The sequence below is a fragment of the Phasianus colchicus genome, chromosome 9, assembly GCF_987193195.1.
Source record: "Phasianus colchicus chromosome 9, bPhaCol1.hap1.1, whole genome shotgun sequence".
Lineage (NCBI taxonomy): Eukaryota > Metazoa > Chordata > Aves > Galliformes > Phasianidae > Phasianus > Phasianus colchicus.
This window is the reverse complement of record NC_143444.1, coordinates 29690482-29710321: the sequence shown is the minus strand read 5'-3', so window position 1 is coordinate 29710321 and position 19840 is coordinate 29690482. Positions and strand designations below refer to the sequence as shown.

Below are 19840 nucleotides of genomic sequence, written 5' to 3'. Positions count from 1 at the left end.
TATGCAGCTTACGCATGGCAAGTAGCCATCCTTAATCACCTGATGATATAAATACAAACAAACAGTGAGCTGCTACTATGAGGAGTGTCAGTTTTCAAGGAGCGGGTTCAAGGAATAGTTTTGCTTGGGTTTGTAACAGGCACAGACCTCACACACAGGCCTGTAACACAGCGTCGGCTGTTCCCCTACATTGACATAACTGCCACGGGATCGAAACAATAAAGAACAGAAATATAATTAATGGTAGTATACACAATTTTAGGAGAAATAAGCCTTATAAGACAAACCCAATTTCTTTCTTTGATGAGGCGCATCAAATAATATGATGAAGGTAAAGACTGAATGATAAAGGTCAATGAAAAGATGCGATGTTCATTTTTTATGGAGATTAGAATTAACACTGTGTGATATTCTGATCAAAAAACATTAGAAATAGCAACAGAGCATGCACTAATTAGATTAGGAATTGGCTAACAGCCTGTTAAAAGCTAGCTATGAATCAGGAAGCGTTATCAAACGAGAGAGTTTTACCAGGATCAGCATCAGGTCAGATGCTAGTTAATGTTTTCTTCAATGAGCTGGATGTAAACACTGTAAATTCACAGCTGATAAATTTGAGGATGACAGGAACATCAGTGGAGTGACAGACAATGATGAGAATGATATTCCAAGTGATCTCAATTGCTTGATGAGCTGAGCCCATTCAAACACAATTGGTTTTAATACAGACAATATAAGATTATGCAGTTTCTGGTGCTCGCAGTTTTAAAAGATTGTTGGAAAAGTGGAGAGGGTACAGAAAAGAGCCACAGAGAGGATTTCAGGGCTGAAGGAAGTGCTTAATGGTGAAAGACTTAAAGCACTCAATCTGCCTAGCTTACTGGAAAGAAGACTGAGACGTGACATGGGTATAATGTGCAAGGATGTATCTGTGAGATCACTCTGGAAGCATCTGCTAGATACTGATGAAACTTTTAATCTTTCAGAGAAGAATGGCTATCTGCAAACCAGTCGAGCAAATTCAAGAGAAGTTAGATTTGAATGGCAAAAATGGCTGAAGGCAAGGCACAAAGTAGATACTGTGGTTTTTGACGTTTTCAAAGTACACCAGAAGAGCTGCCGTAACCAAACACAAGTTAATACACTTAATGCCGGCACAACAGCACACAGTGATTTGTAGTACATCAAGGGACTTGCTCTAGCCTTCAAAGCTGTGAGTCTATGCACATCAACAGAAATGTTTCCTAAGTGTTTGGGAGCAGGAACGTACAGCTGTGCAAAGGACTAATCAAGTAATAACAAGTCTAACACATTTCATGGGCTCTACAGACACAGGCCAGGTGTGCGGGTATCATACGTTTATATATCTGTAATAACACATTATTTCAAAAGCATGGGGGGCTTTGGGAAAGCACTGGAAGGCAGCCCCCCACTGCAGACAGGTTGCCCTGGAGCCTGGTGCCTCTGCTCTCCAGGGAACGGGAAGCAGTGATCGCAGCTCAGAGAATCGCCTGCCTAGAATTCTCTTTTATTTGCAGTATGAATAAGACAGTCCTGGATCAGAGCAGGTCACAGAATGCGAGGCTGAAAGTTCACCCCAAACCTCTTTCTCTGAAGCAGCACTGCCTCAGCAATCTATTCCCATGAGAAAATGCTGATAGTTACTTGTCCTGCTGCTCACACAGCTTCTCCCCTCTCTGACCTTACATACCTGCCTCAGCAGTTCCCAGACATGTATCCTATGTATCCTTTGCTTTCTACAATCATGTTCCTCTCTCCTCCCTCTGAAAAGCTCAAGAACTGACAAAACCATGATCAATCATAAAACATTTGGAGGCTCTACAGTACCACCACATCATGCACCTGGTCCTAGCTCGGTGTATTGCAGAAGGGAGAGAAGCAGAGGCTTCATCTTATTTCCTTCAACTGTAGCATCTTCAGACTACGCACAGCTCAACTTTGCCTAAATACCTGCTGGGTGAGACAAAAACTGGGATCTAGATGCTGTAAAATCAAAAAGCATAGGCTAATTCTGTGTAGGAGGTCAGAGTAAAAGCTCAGCATGACCCTTTCTGCTCTTAAAATGTTAGCCCATGAAACGTAACTACCAGGTGTCAGTTGTTTCTAAAAATTTTACAGATGGAGGTGACCAGAGATACTGGTAATTCAATAAGAAGACAAACCAAAAAATGACATTGGGCAGCATTATTAAACAGTAACTCAGATGCCAAAAGTTGGGAGGGCACAGAAACGTCAGTGACAGCAGAGCCTGGACAGCTAGATGGTCTCAAGGACTTAGGCAGGGATCAATCCAGTGGCTGCTGGCCTGCCTTTTTGAGCTTGCAGTGGTGCTGGCAATTAACTTTGCGCAGGAAATTGTCCCACTGATCGACTCAGAAAGTTAAAATGAAACACAAGCTGAAATTATTTGCTGGGAGAGGTGCAGTCTGAGGGATTTCTTTATCTTTGAAACAACTGTCAGATCCAGGATGAGGTGGTATGATATGAAGGAGATTTATTTCTCAAGCTGTGATCATAAATTGGTCTTCCTCCTTTCTTTCAATGGAAAGTGGTCTGATGGGATAGTTTATCTTCCAGAAGTGAAACTCTAGAAAACAAGACAGAATACATTGTCATATCTCTTTACTTCTGTAAGGTTAAAATTTCTAGATATCTACTATGTCAATGTAGAATAAAAGCACTTTCTGATGATAGATATGATCAAAAGAGATTTAAGAAATCTCACTAAAGCACCATGCATTCTGACTGTTAATAATTAGGGTGAATTTATCTCCAATGCTTCCTTCCTGACCAGTGTTCACTAACATTCACACAGCACCAATGTAATACATATCTACCAAGCAGGAACATAACTCAAAGTATTCCTACCTGGCAGTGTCTGCCTGGTACTGTCCAGAGGAGCCATCTTCTTATCTTCTTCCTTCCTTTCTTCGGGATATTCTCAGGAAAGAGTCAGCCACCACATTTTAGATTCTCCTAAAACTGCATGTCTGGTTTTTACTTTGCAACGTATGTGTCCTGATATCCTCAGACATCAGAGACAGACCGAAAGATGCGTTGGTAGGGAGATAAGATGCTTTGGGTAAAAAAGGTGGGCCCCCAGGTTCAGTGTTCTTATGATTTTGGAGCATTTGCCCTGCACCACTGCTGATAAAATAGCCTTATAAAATACAGTATCGTGTGGGAAGCGGAATCAGCTTCCAGAACTGGTGAAAAGTAACTCGAGATCTGTCACTTTTCCAGATGAACATCTGGCAAGTGATTTTATTTACTTTGATTTCTAAGACCCTAAGGCACCTAGAGATCAGAAAATAGTTCAGTCTGTTCCAAAAAGAAATGAACCTTTCTTCTTAGCATCAGTTCTCAAAATGTTCTTTTGCGTACCTCTATCACCATGTGTAATTACTTGCAGGTGCCAGCTGGAACATGATGCCTTTTGTCTTTTCTCAAGTGCTTTGGCCAACATGGACCCAACAAACTTGGTTTACCGTGATTAATAGGTTGGCTATTGGTCAGTGACCATTGGAAAAGGACATCTCACAAGATAAGAGCTTTCACTGTCAGTCTTATGGATTGCTTTGCCTCAGATGTACCAGAGCAGTATTGCTGGAACAATTTGCACCTGAGTTTGAAGCCAGTGAGACACACACGGAACACAGAACTCTGTAAGAACTTCCAATTCAGGTGGCTGATGGGCACCAGAACAAGGAATAGAAACCAGTGATTGTGATTGCAATTAGACTTGATTTATACACGCTATTTACTTATCATCCACTCCATATTCCACCAGTTTAGGTTGTTCATATGGGCTCTTATCACCATCTTAAAACCCTCCAGCAATGTTTGCTGTCTGCTCTGTTAACTGATGATTTCATTGTTCATTACACCTATTTATGTGCAACTGTCAGGAAAGGTTTTGTTCTTTCATCTAAGTGTAAATGAGACTGGTATCCTCCAAACCACGGTGGGATTTCAAACTAGGCAATGGCTTCAGGGAAAATCCTGAAGTTTGCCTGCAAAAAGAGAACAAACTCTTCAGAGATTTTTGTTGCCCAGCAGAATGGCTGCCAGAGGCTTGTCAGGTAGCAGGAAGCCTTTCCCAGGGAGATTCTGCAAGGCTTTGACATTTATATGGTTGCTGTCAGTGTAGCATAACCTCAGGAGCATCATTATCACTGACCTATTGCAGAGCTGCCACCATTTCATGTACTGTATTCTTCAGCAGAGCAATACTTATCAGAGCTTTTCTTAACTCACGCCTTGTCAGCCAGACCTTTTTGCCATGTCCCTTATTTCTGTTTAGACTATAGAGTAATAGTAACACAAAGAAACAAAGTTCTTAGGAATCAGGGTAAAGTTCTTAGCCCTTTATGTCTCCCAGTAGGTCCTCTTGCTTTAAGTAGGCAAAAGATGTCCCTTAGCATTTATTTACGCAGCTGCAGTGGTCAGCATTGGCAGAAGCGAGGAGGGATTTTGCAAGCTGTGACTGCTGTTGCTCTGGGAGAAGTTTCTTTCTGACAGGAGAGGTGCAGAGGTACCTGGGACTCCTGGCTGCTGGCCCCTTGCTGTTGTGTCATGCTGATGCTCTCTCTAAGCTAGAGAACTCAGCCATGAACCATTTCCGAAAATCTTGGCCACTTAATTTCTAAAGTTCCTGTTTATTGGTTAGCTCAGTGAATGGACTCTAACACTGTTTTTATTTCCCCGTTTCATTTTTAACCTCCGTTATGTGACAGTTTCTTTAAATTATTTGATTTATCCACAGCATTCTTCAAGGTTTCTCCCTGTAGATTATTTTACCATGGTGACTGAAGTGATCTCTGCACAGTCACACACTGCCTTACAGCTCTCACTGGGGCTTTTCACACATCCATACACGATTGCAGCTCCCACAAATGCTTGCCAGTGGGACTGAATGTATGAAGACAATTTGGGTTCTGTCTGGGGCTCCATCACAGACTTTCTGGGCAGGATGGTTGGACCTTTGCTGGTCAGTTCTTATGAAAATGAATGCAAAGCTGAGATTTGAAATTCTGCATTGTACTTCTGCGTACCTATTTTCTGCATCTTTAGTGGTTCTCATACCTCCAGGCTCCCCCCTATGCTGGTATTCACATGCATATAAGTTAAGTGATGACAGAACACTTTCCATCACAAAGCTGAAATCTTCAATATGTTTTGTAAAACTAATGCATCTTGTACCATCTGTAATCCCACTCCACTGCAATTCAGGGACATGCAAATGTTGAATCATTATTATTTGTTAGCCATAGGAAAATAATGACTCATTTCAGAGTAATTTGTACTGAACATGTGTCCACATCTGAAAGGGGAAAAGACCAAGTCAAGATATGGTCTGTCAGTTTCTTTGCCCAGGAGGTTTTTTGCCTTCAAGCCACACCTGGGAGATTTTTTAGGTGGATTTTTTTATTATTTTTTTAAATGTATGATCCTTGGTGATGTTTGCTGAGCTATAACTCTGGACGCACTAGGGACCAATGAACTAAAGTAAAGCCAAACATGGGCAGGAAGCACTGTATTTCAATACCAGCCTCTCAAGAACAAATTTACTTAGTTTAAATCTTCACTTTCTACCTCACTGTATGCTTTCAGGCTTGTTTTACTAGTCCTAGAAATATGAATGTGCCAATGAAGGAGTAACATGATATGACAGTATCCGTTTTCCAGAAGATCTGGCCCCAAACTGAACTACACTACGGGCAGAACCACATATAACAGCAAAAGTCTATTGAATTCAGTCCATGGGCACTGGGACACGTTTCTGAAGGCCAAACCATAGGCACATCTTATGAAAAAGCCAACTGGCACATTCAGCAAGTTCAGCAAGTGGTAACTCACAGTGTTTTCTGTCACCCAAGGCTGACCAATGCTTCCTTTTTAAAAGTTGATTTTCAGTGCTCATAACTTCACCAGGTATTAGCAATTAGAGGACATTCCCCACACTTCATGTTTTTGTCAGGCTGATTTCTTTCTGGAATTCTTTTCATCCGAGCCAATTCATCTATCTCTAAAAAAAAAGGCACTAGAAAAAAATGTTTCAGTGTTTCTGGCAGTTTGTCCTTGAAAAGCCCTGTCGACATCATGGTCTGAAGCAATAACTGGGAGATTGGCCTACATGAGCCATTTCTTAAGAGATGCTTCACTGTAGCCTTGAAAATCTATCAAATTTGAAAAGCCTTTACAAGCTCAGAGTTTGCGCGTGCTCGATACAAGTTTTTATTTTTTAAGCATTATGTTGCCAAACTCAGTGCAGGTTTTATAGGGAACTGACCCCACTTGGGTAGCACGCACAAATCTGTCTCATGCAGAGGGTTGAGAACCCTGCCCTACAGCCTTCCTTCAAACATTTCCTGACTTTTGCACGCTCGATCTTGCATCCCCACCGGTGTCCCGTGAGCATCCCCTTCATGTGCAATGGGATGTAATTCACAAATCAGCTAATGAGTTAAAATGGCCGTGCCCTCATTGCCTAGTAGGAAGTATGTCTCTTAACTGGTACTAATGGATGGCAGCCGTTAGTTACTCTTACATTAAGGTGCATTCATATTGAAATCTTACACTGACATTATAATGCATTTGATTAAAATGCAGAAGAATTATGCGTTAGATGTCATGTGGCTGGATGGAAGCATAATTTAGCTGAGTCTGCAGATGCAGTCATGCAGGTGTTTCTGTAATTCCGATTCAGTTGGTGAAACTGTTGATGTTCAGTGGCCCTCAAATCACATAACCATCTGCAGTTCAGCTCCTTGTGAAAGGAATTCCTTGTGTTTTTTTGTGTTTTTTTTTTGTTTTTTTTTATCAGATACGATCACTGGATTCCTAAGCAAAACTTCTGTGGGTTAGACAATATTTAAATGTCAGGTGTTCTGCAGGGAGGGAAGGTACTGCAGGCATCAGGCACTTCAGCTGTGCTTGTTAGCTGCACAGCTAATGTAAAGAGAAGTGAAAACCTGGGCTCTTTGGGGGAGCATTTCTCTCACTTCAAGAAGCATTGTGCTTTCTTAATTGGGAAAGAGTTGAAGCCTGAACTGTGTCCAATTTGTGGTTTTCAAAACTAAATCAAGTCTGGTATTAAACACCTCCCTATAAAGTAGTCAGATACCTGAAGAACACTTCATGCCAGAGGTTTTGTAGTTAGATTCACATTTTCTGCTAAGATCCATTATTAATGAACACAACTGTATCAGCTACAACTCTCGCCACTTCTAAACACCAAGAGGATGCCAGTTACAATCAGCACAGAGAGAACTAAGCCCAACACTTGGACAGGTCCATGACTACCAGCAACTTAAAGACACGCATGCACACCATTTCTTTGCTAGACTGAGGAAATCTTGAAGGCAGGAAGATGTGATGGAGTATAAAAGAATGTAGAAAGGAGGTATGGACAGCAGGGACAGAGCTACCAGGAGCAGTGCTCCCTCCACAGTGCTGCTTGTGGGGCAGCACAGCTGCTGCCCTCTCCTCCAGGGATTTCCAGTCCATGGGAGCCATCCTTCCAGTCTGGGAACATCAAGCACTGGCCTGGGATTTGAGGCAGGATGACATTAACTTCTGAAAGTTGATAGACTTTATGTCATTGGAACACGCTGTGAAGTAATCTAGCTAATGTGCAGTTTTGTCTAGAAAATCTCCGAGAATTGAGCACGGTTCGAAAGAATAAAGCAAGTCAAAATCACAGACTGTTTCTCTTTTACCTCAAGGGTCATTGTGTTTATACATTTTGAAAGAGTTACTGAACTAATTTGTAAAAGACTTCTATTTTATATACTAAGGAAAAATAAAGACCTCACAAGATTTTTAGTCCATCAGCAACATATGGAAACAAGAAAAATCTGTCCTCGGTTGCTGAAGTATTTATTTATCATTGAAATCCCAGACATTTGCATTCAATGTAAGGGCAACGCAAATCTTATGTATAACCTCCTAGAGAATTCGGTTAAAAGCAGTTTTGGATACCTGTAAGTAATTATGCTATCACATTCTCTAACGGATTTAATTCGGGCCAAGTAGCAACTACCGTATGTCCAAAAGATAATGAATTAAAGCAATGCTTTGGCATATCCCCTTTCTGAAATGTTAGCAGCCTCTCAAGTGACTTGAAAAATAGGCTTCAATAAATGGACAGGAAAATATATGCAATTAAATTCAATCAATAAAGCTGTCCTTGACCAAAGTCCAAACATTAAAAACAACTCCAATTGAATTATGAGAAATCCTTTTCTGATTTTAACTAGATTAGTTTAATCACATGTGCACCAAAGTTGCATGCCATTCCTCAGTAAGTTTATGGAAACAAAAATCAACGCGCGGCTCTGCCTCTCGCTTCAGCTCAGCCCTGGCTTCTCCATAGAGGAGAGCACTGTTCTAGAAGAGCCATTTTCTGTAACAAGGTCACTCGATCAGAGGAAAATGGCAGAGCAGGGTCCCAGGTGACTGCCATAGTTACCAGCCTTCTCTTTCACTTCCCCACAACTCCTCATCCCCATACTACAAGGGCTCTTTGTTTCTTCTGGGAAAACAACATTTCTGAAATCCTGAAAAGCAACTCAAGATGTGAAACCTCCTCCAGACCCCAACTAACTAGGAAGCTTTGATTTTTTTTTCCCCTTTTCTTTCTCATGCTTTTTCTCCTATCACGATATAGCTGAGGATAAACACTGTAACAAAATTAAAGATGCTCACAATTATGATGAGACCGCGCATAAGAACAAGCCACAAACATCTGTAGAAACAGAAATCCTCCATAAAAAAACACCACCACCAAGAAAGAAAAGTGTAGCAGATAGTGATAGAGATTAGGCCTTTGCAATATCAGATACCAAAAGAACCTTCACAAATAACCATGTAAATACTCAAATCCATTTCTCAGTGAGATAGGAGCACACCAACCAGGAGGAATTAGACAATTTAAAACTCTGTATAGGAATACCTGATCCTTTTTCCCTTCACCTTAAGGAAAGCAAGAGCCACCTTCTTTCTTCTCTTCCCCAGGGATGGAGGACAGCTGGCAAATGATTTCACATAAACCAGACTGCCATCAGCTGGTAATCACAACCCAAGTCTACTTGCCTGTGTGAGATTTGAACAAGTAACACCTGAGAGTAAAGCATTGCTAGGTGAGCCCTGTGAGCTGTCTTGCACAATGCAAGCATTCTCTTAAATTTAGAGCAAAACCAGAATATTAGTTTATTTTAGAGCTGACATTTTAGCTGCGAAGCACTTGAGATATGAAAAAGGTAGATCTGGAGAAATAATTCATAAGTAGCAATGTGTTTGTTGAATTTTTACTCTTCAGAGACTTGTGGTTTTTCTGCAGTTCTTTCCAAAATCAAGGGAGAATTACAATAAAATGGTTTGTCTTGGATAAGGGACGGTGCATCAGAAGCGAAGTTATTTCCTGCCGTATAACAGAAGTAAAGCATTGGAATGAGAAAGAGGGAGTAAAACTGTTAGTGCAAGGTTCAAGACTTGCTCTGGTCTTGTTCCTCCTCCACTTGCATGAGCAGGAGAGAAAATCTGTGAAAATGGCTGTGCTCATCCTCAGTCTGTGACCTCTAATATCTCTGCAGTTACATAATTTTGTGACTGGTCTACAAAAGAGACGTGTGCTTGGTTCAAGCCCCCCATTACTAAATTCAAGACACAGCTGGTTGCAGAACATAGAAATCCTCATATGGCTGCAGCAGTTGTGCTGAATTCCACAGTTGTCTGCTGGCTCTGGAGGCACATCCTGATCTTCAGAGGGACATGGACCCAAACATAACAAAAGCTAACCATAGAATAATATGAAAGATTGCAATAAGAGTAATGTCACAAATAAGGGCTCAGCACTGGAGTTACCAGGTGGGAGAACTTGCTCTGATGAGGTCTCCAGCTGCCTTTGTTTGGATCAAATTGGCTGATAATTCCACAATGTGTCAGGAGCCCAAGCTGACTAGCAGGACACCTGAAAAAGGCAAACTACCTTCCTGCTGACAGCAGAACCTCTGCCTTGGACAATCTCTAGCTGTTTGCACACATACTGTGAAGCCCAAGAAGCTTGCATTCCCTTAGCAACCAAAGTTGGCACCTGTGATATTTGTTTTCAGCGACTGACACCAAGAATTTGAACTTACATCTGTTTTACTGAGTTATGATAAAACAGTATTAGTAACTGCAAAAAACAGCACTAATTTGGACAATACTGTCCAGATAATTTGCAGCTTGAGGCGCCTGTAATTTCATTTCACATATATATCATTTAACAATATGGGAAATCACACAGTAGAGGAACATGACAAGTCTTACACAGGCTCCATCTTGACAGCTTGACCTATTCCCAGCCATAAAACTTGCTTATGTAGAAGTTTTCCTAATGTCTTTTATAGTTCATTTGTGAAGGATTGTCCACCTGGTGCCTTATCGCATACTGTGGAATGAGTCCAGGAGATGGCAACAACATGAACTGCTGTGGGGGATAACAAGGACTCTGTTATGACTGGGAACGTTTGCAGTACTATAAATAACTCTATCAATATTGTGATAATGGCACTTTAAAGAGGTCTATTTTACAAGTGTTGAATGTAAGAGAGACCACAGCTGTGCTCATTAATTCTGAAGTATGCTCCTCTCTATGTACAATTTGCAGGTGTAACAATAGGAGTGTTGACTCAGTGCAGGTCTAGCTAGTGTTTGGATTTAAAAAAAAGGTCACAGTAGCATGATTAGTTCTTAACAAGTCTTTATTGTGTTTGGCAGAGGGAAAGCAAATGATGATAGTTTAATTGAAAACAATAAAAGTAAAATGGAACTTTGTTACAGAATTCAGCTATACGTAAATAGCTTCTCCCCTGCAAAGAGCAAGTACCGTAATTGACAGCAGTAGATCTTTTGATAATTAATTGCAGTAAATTATCACTTGGCACAAAGAAGGCATAATTCTAATTAATTTGCAACCTTTCCAGCATAACACTGAATTGAAAATGGCACTGCTGTAATTTTTTTTTTTTTTTAGCTAATATATAACTGGAGTACAAACAACATTGTGATGCATTCCTGTGTTTTCCTTGATGGGAGTTGAACTTGGGTGATTCAGTCCCTTCCACACCATTGCTGTACTACACAGAGATGACCCAAATGGGCAGGAGTTTCCTGCAGTCAGAATTAATCTGCCACAGCATGAGATAATAGAATCACATACAGGGATGCAGTCAGATAACCAGTTCAGCTGGGGCTGGTATGGGACATCAGTGCCTTGATTTGGGACATCAAGGCTGTGAAGAGTTCTTTTCATTGTCCTTTTGACCTTGGTATGATTTGCAGAGAAGGTACAAGGTACGTGGTAGAATGGGCAAGCCAGAGTATTTAGGCGGAACGAAGAAGAACTTCAACACGGATCTAATTCATCAGCCTCCATCTTGTTAACAACTTACAAACAAATTTTCTTAATCTCTGGGAATGCGAATCCTGCTTGGTGAAATGGCAGGTCCTCGTGAGGAGCTGTGATGTAGGGACACCTATTGATAGCACAGCCAGTTTTTAACTCTGAGGACTGCATGGATACAATGGCCAACAAGTCAATTTTCCTCAGGATGCTTTGTGAGTGCTTGTGGATGAGGTGCCATTCCTTCCTGTCAGATCTAGATACCACAGTGAGGCTCCTGGCTACTGATTTGTTAATGAGATCTGGCCCCCAAACTGCAACTGTGCACAACTCATAACTCTTCTGTGCCCCAAAACTTCTCTGTGTCCCTGGGAGATAATATTTACCTCCCGCGCATCAGTGTTGTGAGAATAAATTAACTTTGGGAGAGTATGTTGAGTTCCTTGGAAAACAGTTACTAAATAAGTACAAGTATTATCATACATTAAATCAGATCAGCTATTAAAAACGAGAACAAGTCCTCAGATCTGCAACCCTCGCTACATCAGTTTCTCCCTCCTTTGCTGATTACTGTTAGCCTTGATAATAATGAACTCAAAGACGATATTAGCAGCCTAACCTATACTATGATTTAATCTTGATTGCCACAGATCAAGGTTTGATTTAATTGCTCTAGAATTAATTAGGAAGAAAAGCAAGTTATAAAAAAGATTTTTCACTCTAAATAAAGAAACTGTTTACATTCAATTGGACTTCATGTTAGAACAAATCATTAAGCAATAAAAGATTACATCTGGGCTGGAATTAAAGTCAAGCCGATTCATTAACCCAAATGGTAGCCCAGAGATTACCAACATGGTATTTCTGCCTTGGTGATCAAAGGATCAAGGGATACATGACCAGATGACCCTAATTGAAACAATCTCCACCAAATTTTGCAAATGAACTTGAAAGTACTAAGAAGATAGTCTCAAACTTCTGTCAGTGTGGAGAGCAAATCTGTTCTAGTAGCCTTGCTTTACACATATGCCAAGGGAAAGGAAAGAAAAGAAAACTCATGGCAATCCTTTACGCAATACATAAAGTAAGAATATTTTTCTTGAGTTATGGGGACACTTATCCAAATTGTTTATAGTTGTCTGTTACCACTTTTGAAACACAGTGAATTTACAGTCAGAAACTTCATCGCTATTGCCCTGTCAATGACCTCATCACACCTGACCTACAGGCAGTACCTTCTGGTGGGTTAACCCGTAAATCAGCCTGCATGCAAGGCCCTTCTCTCAAAAGCTTGCCAGTTGTGCTGAATTAGGTATGATAGTTTTATTGTGTGAGCTACTGTTCACTGGGGACTGAGCAGAAACTGCTGACTGTATTTCACTCCAGAATGCAGGATGAACTTGAGCCTTGGTCCCAATGGTGAAAGGCCAAGCCCGTACCTCAGTGGGCCTCTGAACCCACAGACTCAGCTCTGCAGATGCTTTATCAAGGTAATAATTGGAAGCATGAACTTGGGTTTTGTCTCAGGTTTTAAATAAGAAAAATGCACTTAAATGCTGAAAAATGATAGGGGTGTGACTTCTTTTGAAAGACTGGTATAGACATTAGTGAAATTCTACGTATCCCTCTGTGGAAAACCAAGAGTCACTGAGCAAAAGAACTTCCTGAAGACAGAGACTATAATTCATCTTATAAAAGGGATGGAATTGGATGTGATAACTAGTGATGGACAAACTTCAAAAGGCTCAGAGCTTGTGCTTGGTTTGGATAGCCATCCAGGAGCTTTGATGCACATCCAAAGCTTATCTGGACCTTCTGGGCCTGTAAATATTGGGATGGAAATCTTGCAAGAGCAGGCTGTCTCAAGAGGTTTTTCTTTTTTAGTATTTTGGACAAGTATTTTCTTGCCGTGCTGGAAATACAACAACAACAACAAAGACGAGAAATAAGACCTGTTTTTAAAGAGTACTTCACCAAAATCTAAGTCAAGAATAAAAAGATGCTTCTCCTGAAATGTTTTAGACATCTCCAGACCTTTTTGGAGTCAAAAAGGGCAAAGTTTTAAAATAAATGTGGAGAAATACGCTCCAGTTTCTTCTGAATTTCAACTGTGTTGCAACCATTTTGAGCCGGAGGCTTTTTTCTTTTTCTCTATATTGGTACAGATGCTTCTATGTGTAACTTCAAAAATGCCATACACATTTTGCATAAATGAGATATAAATCAAGGTAGCAAGAATGCTGACATCATCTGAACTGCAGTTTGTATATATTGCAGTTACATAAAATAACACATAACTTCCAGAGGCCAGTCTTTGCACAATACTTCTCACATGTTTTTGTGAAGGTTTTTGTTTGTGTGTGTGTGCATCCATTTACATTTTCCTAGTTCTTGGTGGACACAAAATAGATCATAGTAGCTGAAACAACTTCTCTTGGCTTTGCAGTGGTGATGATTGTATAACTACATTTTATGCTAAATAAACTAGTGCTAAATGCAAAATGTTGTGGATGAAGAGAAGTTTGCTCCTGGGGCTGACAGACAGCCTCATAGGTGTGTGATAGCAGGACACGGTAGCTACGGTGACAGCAAAACTGACAAGGGACTTCTCTGGAAGATTAGATTGACCAAGGACTAAACGAGCTTTTTCTCAGCAGGATACAGCCTCCAGGCTGCCGTGAACCTTCTGTGTGTTGAGCCTTAGAGATCTGCTGAGGACCTCAGAGTGGGGCCCAAAGTAGAGCAGAAATGGAGCTTTCCTACAGGGGTGAGGACACATGGCTCCTTGGTGCTGGTGGAGGCCATGCCCTTCAGATCCCATGGCTGACATCTCTTAACCTGCAACCCAACAGGATCCCCATGGACATGATATCACTCACCCGTAGGTTATTTATTTCAAATGTTTGTGAAGAAGCTGTGGCCTGCTATTTCCATCTCCTTCACCTGCTGTAGTCATTCCTGCCTGTGTGTCGACAGTGGGCTGGACTGGAGTGCTCTGCTCTCAGGGATTTGTCCAGCTCCAGGCATGGGAACGTCCCTGCTGACTGAAGGCTGGAGCTGGCTGTGGTTCTGAGGAGCTCACAGAGCACAGAGCTGCGTGCTGGCCCATTCCTTCATAGCAGCAAGACCTCAGCTGACTCGCAAATAAATAGCATTAAACATCCTCACTGTGTTAGCATGGGATATCAAATGAATGAAGACATAAAAACCCAGCCAGGGCATGCAACAAAAATCACTATCCGTATGCAGGAAGAGGCAAATCAGGTCTTGTGCCCTGGAATTATCAGAACTTTTAAAATTATCTTTGACCATGTCATCCTTCCTTTTTCAGCCAGCCAGTAAGCCACATTTTGGCACCTCTGTACTTGGATATATATTTTATCTTAAGCAGTACACATGAAATAAACCTAATGTATCAAACACTTGGGGAGCGCATTTGCATCCAAAACTCCATTATTTTTATCTTGTTTATTTCTCCTTAAGGTCACAAAAAGTATAAAATTTAAACTTGAAAGATTCCAGAATGGTACTGCAGAATTAGGCAAATCAACTACATATTGGCATAACAGCACTAAGAATAGAGATCTCCACAGAGCATCGCAAAAAAAAGAGACTTTTTTTTTGCAGATGGAAAAACTTAGACACAGAGTTAAAGTTATCACTGTAAAGAAGCAGGGGAGGAAAACAAGCAGTGAGTGTCTGCTCATGCGCACAGCCTTGTTTCCTTGTTCTTTTCACCAGTGCTGACCTCTGGCTGCCCCAAAGTTGTCAGAGCACTGATTAGATGCTGCAGAAGAGAAAATGGTGGCAAGGTTAGAAGGTAAACCTCAAAGAGTTTCAGGCATTCAAGGGATAAGGATGACTGAGGTGCTTAAGTACTGGATGTGTCCAAAATACAGCTGAGGTCCTGGTGGGATCAGGGTAATTCATCACTGGAGATGTTTGCTTTCTGCCATCCAGGAAGAGGTGTGGGTCAGAAGACCACCCTCATCCTCACAAGCCCAGAGGCAGATTAATGAAGAGAAAAGACTTACAGAACCAAACCGACCCACAGTTTTGTTAATGGAGAAAGACTAGATGTGCATAGGAGGGGAGTGGGAGGTGGGGCTAGTCCTTCTTCCACTTTCCCTCACATCAGAAACTCTTTTATGTCCAACATGGAGCAGAGACAGCAGGTGGGGTGAACTCTTCTCTGCCCTTCTCAGCTTCTCTTCTAAATTATATACCATGGTTTAGGTACCATATAGCCAATCTCAGTGAAGTTCCTGTCTACTCCCTTATTGTCCCTTTCCTTCCAGGAATGTTGGAGTTCCTTATGCAGTACAGCCACCAACAGTGAAAAGCACCCAGTGAGGGCCATTGTTAATATTTAAAAATAATCATATTGGTAAAAATATAGGCAGCGGAGTTAGCAGGGGGCCAATCCATTTGATTCATAGACTCTGACTGTATGGAGGAGGACAAGCCAGTCCCAGTGCCTCTTCATTGCTGGGTTTTTGGAGAGCTGCGGAGGGGTTTTGAGAGGTGGGAGTTGCTTCATGCTGGCCATCAACAGCTGTGAAATGTTAGTTGCATCTTTCAAGACAAGCAGCTGGGGAGTATTCCTTACATCTTGCTCAAAAATATCCAAAATATCTTGGGAGAGGAATCTGCGCATAGCAAGGCAGACAGGGAAGGAGGGGTCTGTCCTTTATTTTTCGGGGCATGGTGTTTCCAGACATGATATGTGATGATCCTGTTTCCTAGGGAGTCAAGAGCCGAAGGCAGATGCCAATTGGGACAGTGAAAAAAAGTCCAGAATAAGATTTTTGCATCTGAAGGCCCTGGAATTTTATACAGAGTGTTAGTAACAGTTTGAAGGAAATTTGTGGCTGAGGGAAATTGCAAGTTTTGCTGTGTCCAAAGTGAGATGCATACCAGATATTCAGTTCCTACTACTGATTTTAGGAAGCAGGTTTTCCAAAATACATGAGTTGTGTGTTCTCATGTATTCAGCATTTATTTGCAATGAACTAATTGAAACTCCAGGAAATGGCTTGTGGTGTTTTGCTACTTAGCCTTCAATTCTTCTAGGACATGTGCAAACAGAGACCAAGAGGATGAAGAAAAATGAATAGGACCCACCCAGGAGCTCTTCAGAGAAGCTCTCTTTAAAATTGAAGGAAAATAATTTTCAAAGGTATTTTAATCAGATTTTTGAAAACTGATTACACATTTGGTGAGGATCCTGAAAAATTAGCTCACGTATTTCAGTATCAACAGGAGCTTTCAGACTCCACATCTAAAAGACCTGGTTTTCGTTATGGGGTCTGACGAGTCAATGTATTCAATCTCTAGTCAAAAGGTCACCTAGCTGAATTCCAAAATGCACATACCATATTTTTTATACTCATGGATTATTACCATAGCTGTTATTTCATTTTTCTGAATAACATCAAGTAGAATGCTGTAAGAGTCTGCAGGGGTTGAGGTTTTGCAGCTGGCTGCCCAGTCGGAGCTATCTGGGGCTGAAGGCGTGCAGCCAGGCCAAGCCCAGGCTCTGATGCTCACAGCAGAGGAAAATCTCCCCAAGGGCCCACCAACACAGGCCACCAGAAATAGCATAGCTATTGGAGGAAAGCAATGCAGACAAAATGTAGGTGTCTTCCAGTGGAAAAAAAATATATATATTAAGCTCTTGTTCTGAACAGATTGCTTCAGCCCTTGCCTTGGAGAGGGTGAGCTAATGCCAGGTGACTGTATCGCAACTTGAGGGAGCAACAATGCGATGGCAAGATGAATTGCTTCCTGGAAGTGCTTCTCTCTTCCTTGACTGCCAAGGATGCCTGATGGCTTTTTCTAGGCATCTAGTTTTCAGGCAGTTAAATGTAACTGAAGTGAATCAGCCTTCGTGCCCAGATGTGGGACACACTGTTTTTGGGAACTATGGCATGTCTGATGTCAAGACTGTTAGGAAGTTTAGAAATGAAGTTGGAGCACAGTCCAGTAATTAAAGGGATTGCGACTCCTCAAATCTGGATGCTGCTGCTCTCACACCCTCGTTGTGTGAACCTTGGAAAAATCACCGCAGACAGGATTTTTAAAGCTGTTTAGGTATGAAATCCTATTGGTTTCAGGTGATTCACACAGCTTGTGGTCAATGAGAGTTCAGCATCTAAGCACTGCTGGGATTCTTGCCCTTAAATCTCCTTGCTTGCAATATGAGGATAACACCTGCCTGCCAGGCAGGATTATTGTTCTTCGACATCTTTGGGTGGCTGGTGCTGCCGGTGAAAAGTGCAAATTTCAGATTGTCTTGCACGTCATGTGCTGCAGATAGCATAGCCCTGCGGCGCTGAGCACCACCGCAACAGACCTCAGATTGCTGTGACAAAATTCACAGCACAACCCGATCTGTGAGATCAGCTGCTCCCTTCCTCCTGGCTTCTTATTTACTTCTGGTTGCTGTGACTCGGAGCCTTGAATAAGGAAACAGCAGCAAGGTAGAAAGTATTTATTTTAGTCTGTTTTTCACCAGCATGGAAGTATTTGCTTTATCCTTAAAATGCAGCTTCTGAAGAGAAAAGGCTTGCAGTGCTGGAGCTGGAGCGGCAGCAGCAGGCACAGACTGCCACAGTCAGTTGCCCGTCTCTCCCAGTAGATGATGCTAAAGCGCGACTGTTTTGAAGGTTTTAAGGAAGGTTTCTCTGGGAAACCTGCTGTGGCAGGAACACTTGTGGGGTGCAGTGCTGCAGGAGCAACATGCAGCAGTTATCCTGAAGGCCAGGAGACCCATCTGCTCCTGCTCTGCAAAAGCAATAGGTTTAGACTTTCTGCAGGTTTTTAAGATTTTTAAGCTGACCTTTCAGCAGACTGACGTTTCTGCAGTTCTTGCAGTTGAAAGCACACTTCCAGCACCACGCTGCCTTAGCTTGCCATGTCTCGACTCTTGCTGTTGGAGAGCTCTGCTTAAACGAGAGATTTGTTGGCACTACAGTAAAGCCTGAAGTTGTGTGGCCCCCACCTTTGTTTCCATAACATGTTGCTAACCTCTGCTCAGTGCAGTCAGATCCATCCAGAGTAAATCGTTTTGAATGTAATACTCGGCACGGGCTGTAGTTTTCTGGTTGCTTTTGAAACGTGCAGTGACAGTTATTGCAGGAAACAAAGCAGCTCTTTGCCTGTAGATGCTGCCAAAGTTCAGCTATGTTTAAGCTCGGGCTGCTCTCTGGAGCCAGGAGAGGAAGTGGTTCTGGAGTGGGAAATGTAGGCTCAGATATACATTTCCCTGGAATTTAGGAAAATTAGAAGGAGTTTGGCCTTGTCTTTGCTTCCATTAGAGCTTTTTTGAGGACTTCTTGGGCAGCCAATATAATTCACTCTGAAATGAAGTTTTAAAGTTCAAAGATTCATCTGGAAGTTATTAATAAGAACAATAAAAAATATAAACTTAAACCCAGCACTTTTTAGTGAGGAAAACTACCTTATTATTATTATTATTGTTGTTGTTGTTGTTGTTGTTATTGTTGTTTTCAGTTGGATGATTTTGTATTTCGATAGCTGAAAAATATATGTTCCTTCCTTTCAGGAAAAAAGGCAAGTTATTTGTCTCCTTATGAGACTGATGGGTCTGCAGTGAAGACACACAAATGCACGCTTTGGCTCTCCATGACCAAGCCACCAGTCTGCACTGCTGTGCTAGGGAACATACACAAGGTCCCCATCCTCACGGACAGCACAGAACAAAGAACATTTTGGGAAAGAGATGTACAGAAAGACAAAACGATCTCCCTGGATCCCACGTTTGATATGTGGAGGAGCTCAGAGTAAGGACTCCACGTCTCTTGATTTGTGCCTCATCTGCTGGGTCATTATTGCTTCTATATGAATAGTCATCAATTATATACTAAGGCTGTATGATGTAAGCCTGCCCTTCCCTTCCCACATTCCTGTATACTAACATAACACACGTTGTCAGAGATTCAGCACTGATGTTGCCTTGTCCCTGACTGATGCGCTTCACTGGATCAGGAGTATATCCTGGGACAGTCAAGAATGCATGAAGATATATGGACAGGGATTTTTTTCCTTCAGAGAAGTTGGGCGAGAATCAAATTGCCTGAAGGAAACTTTTAAGAGACTTTTAGTCTCTTTTAAGAAAAGAGATTCTGCAAATATCACCGACCTGCTGTATTTACAGTTATCTTGCCACCGACTGTATTTGGTTTTCTGGAATTCTCTCAAGAGATATTGTCTTTTCAGCACACACTGCAAGCAGCCACTGCAGAGGCTATCTGATAAGTGGAGATGTTTTGTGCCTTTGCTTTCTGGAGCTCATTCGCACCAAGACGGGCATTTTTTTCACTCACTCTGTTAAAGGTTTATCAATGGGAGTGGGACAGATGGAAGGAAGTTTGATGAAAGGTAACAAATAGGATGAACTTGGTTTTG

General features: G+C 41.7%; 1 long non-coding RNA gene across 2 annotated transcripts in view; it reads right to left on the bottom strand.

Moving 5' to 3' along the window:
• Positions 1–459: 459 nt before the first annotated feature.
• Positions 460–19840, bottom strand: part of LOC116235365 (uncharacterized) — a 137966-nt gene continuing 118585 nt past the window's right edge. For both annotated transcript variants that reach the window (XR_016469379.1, XR_016469381.1), the window contains one exon: positions 460–2608. This is a non-coding gene — a long non-coding RNA (uncharacterized LOC116235365). The remainder of the gene's footprint in view (positions 2609–19840) is intronic.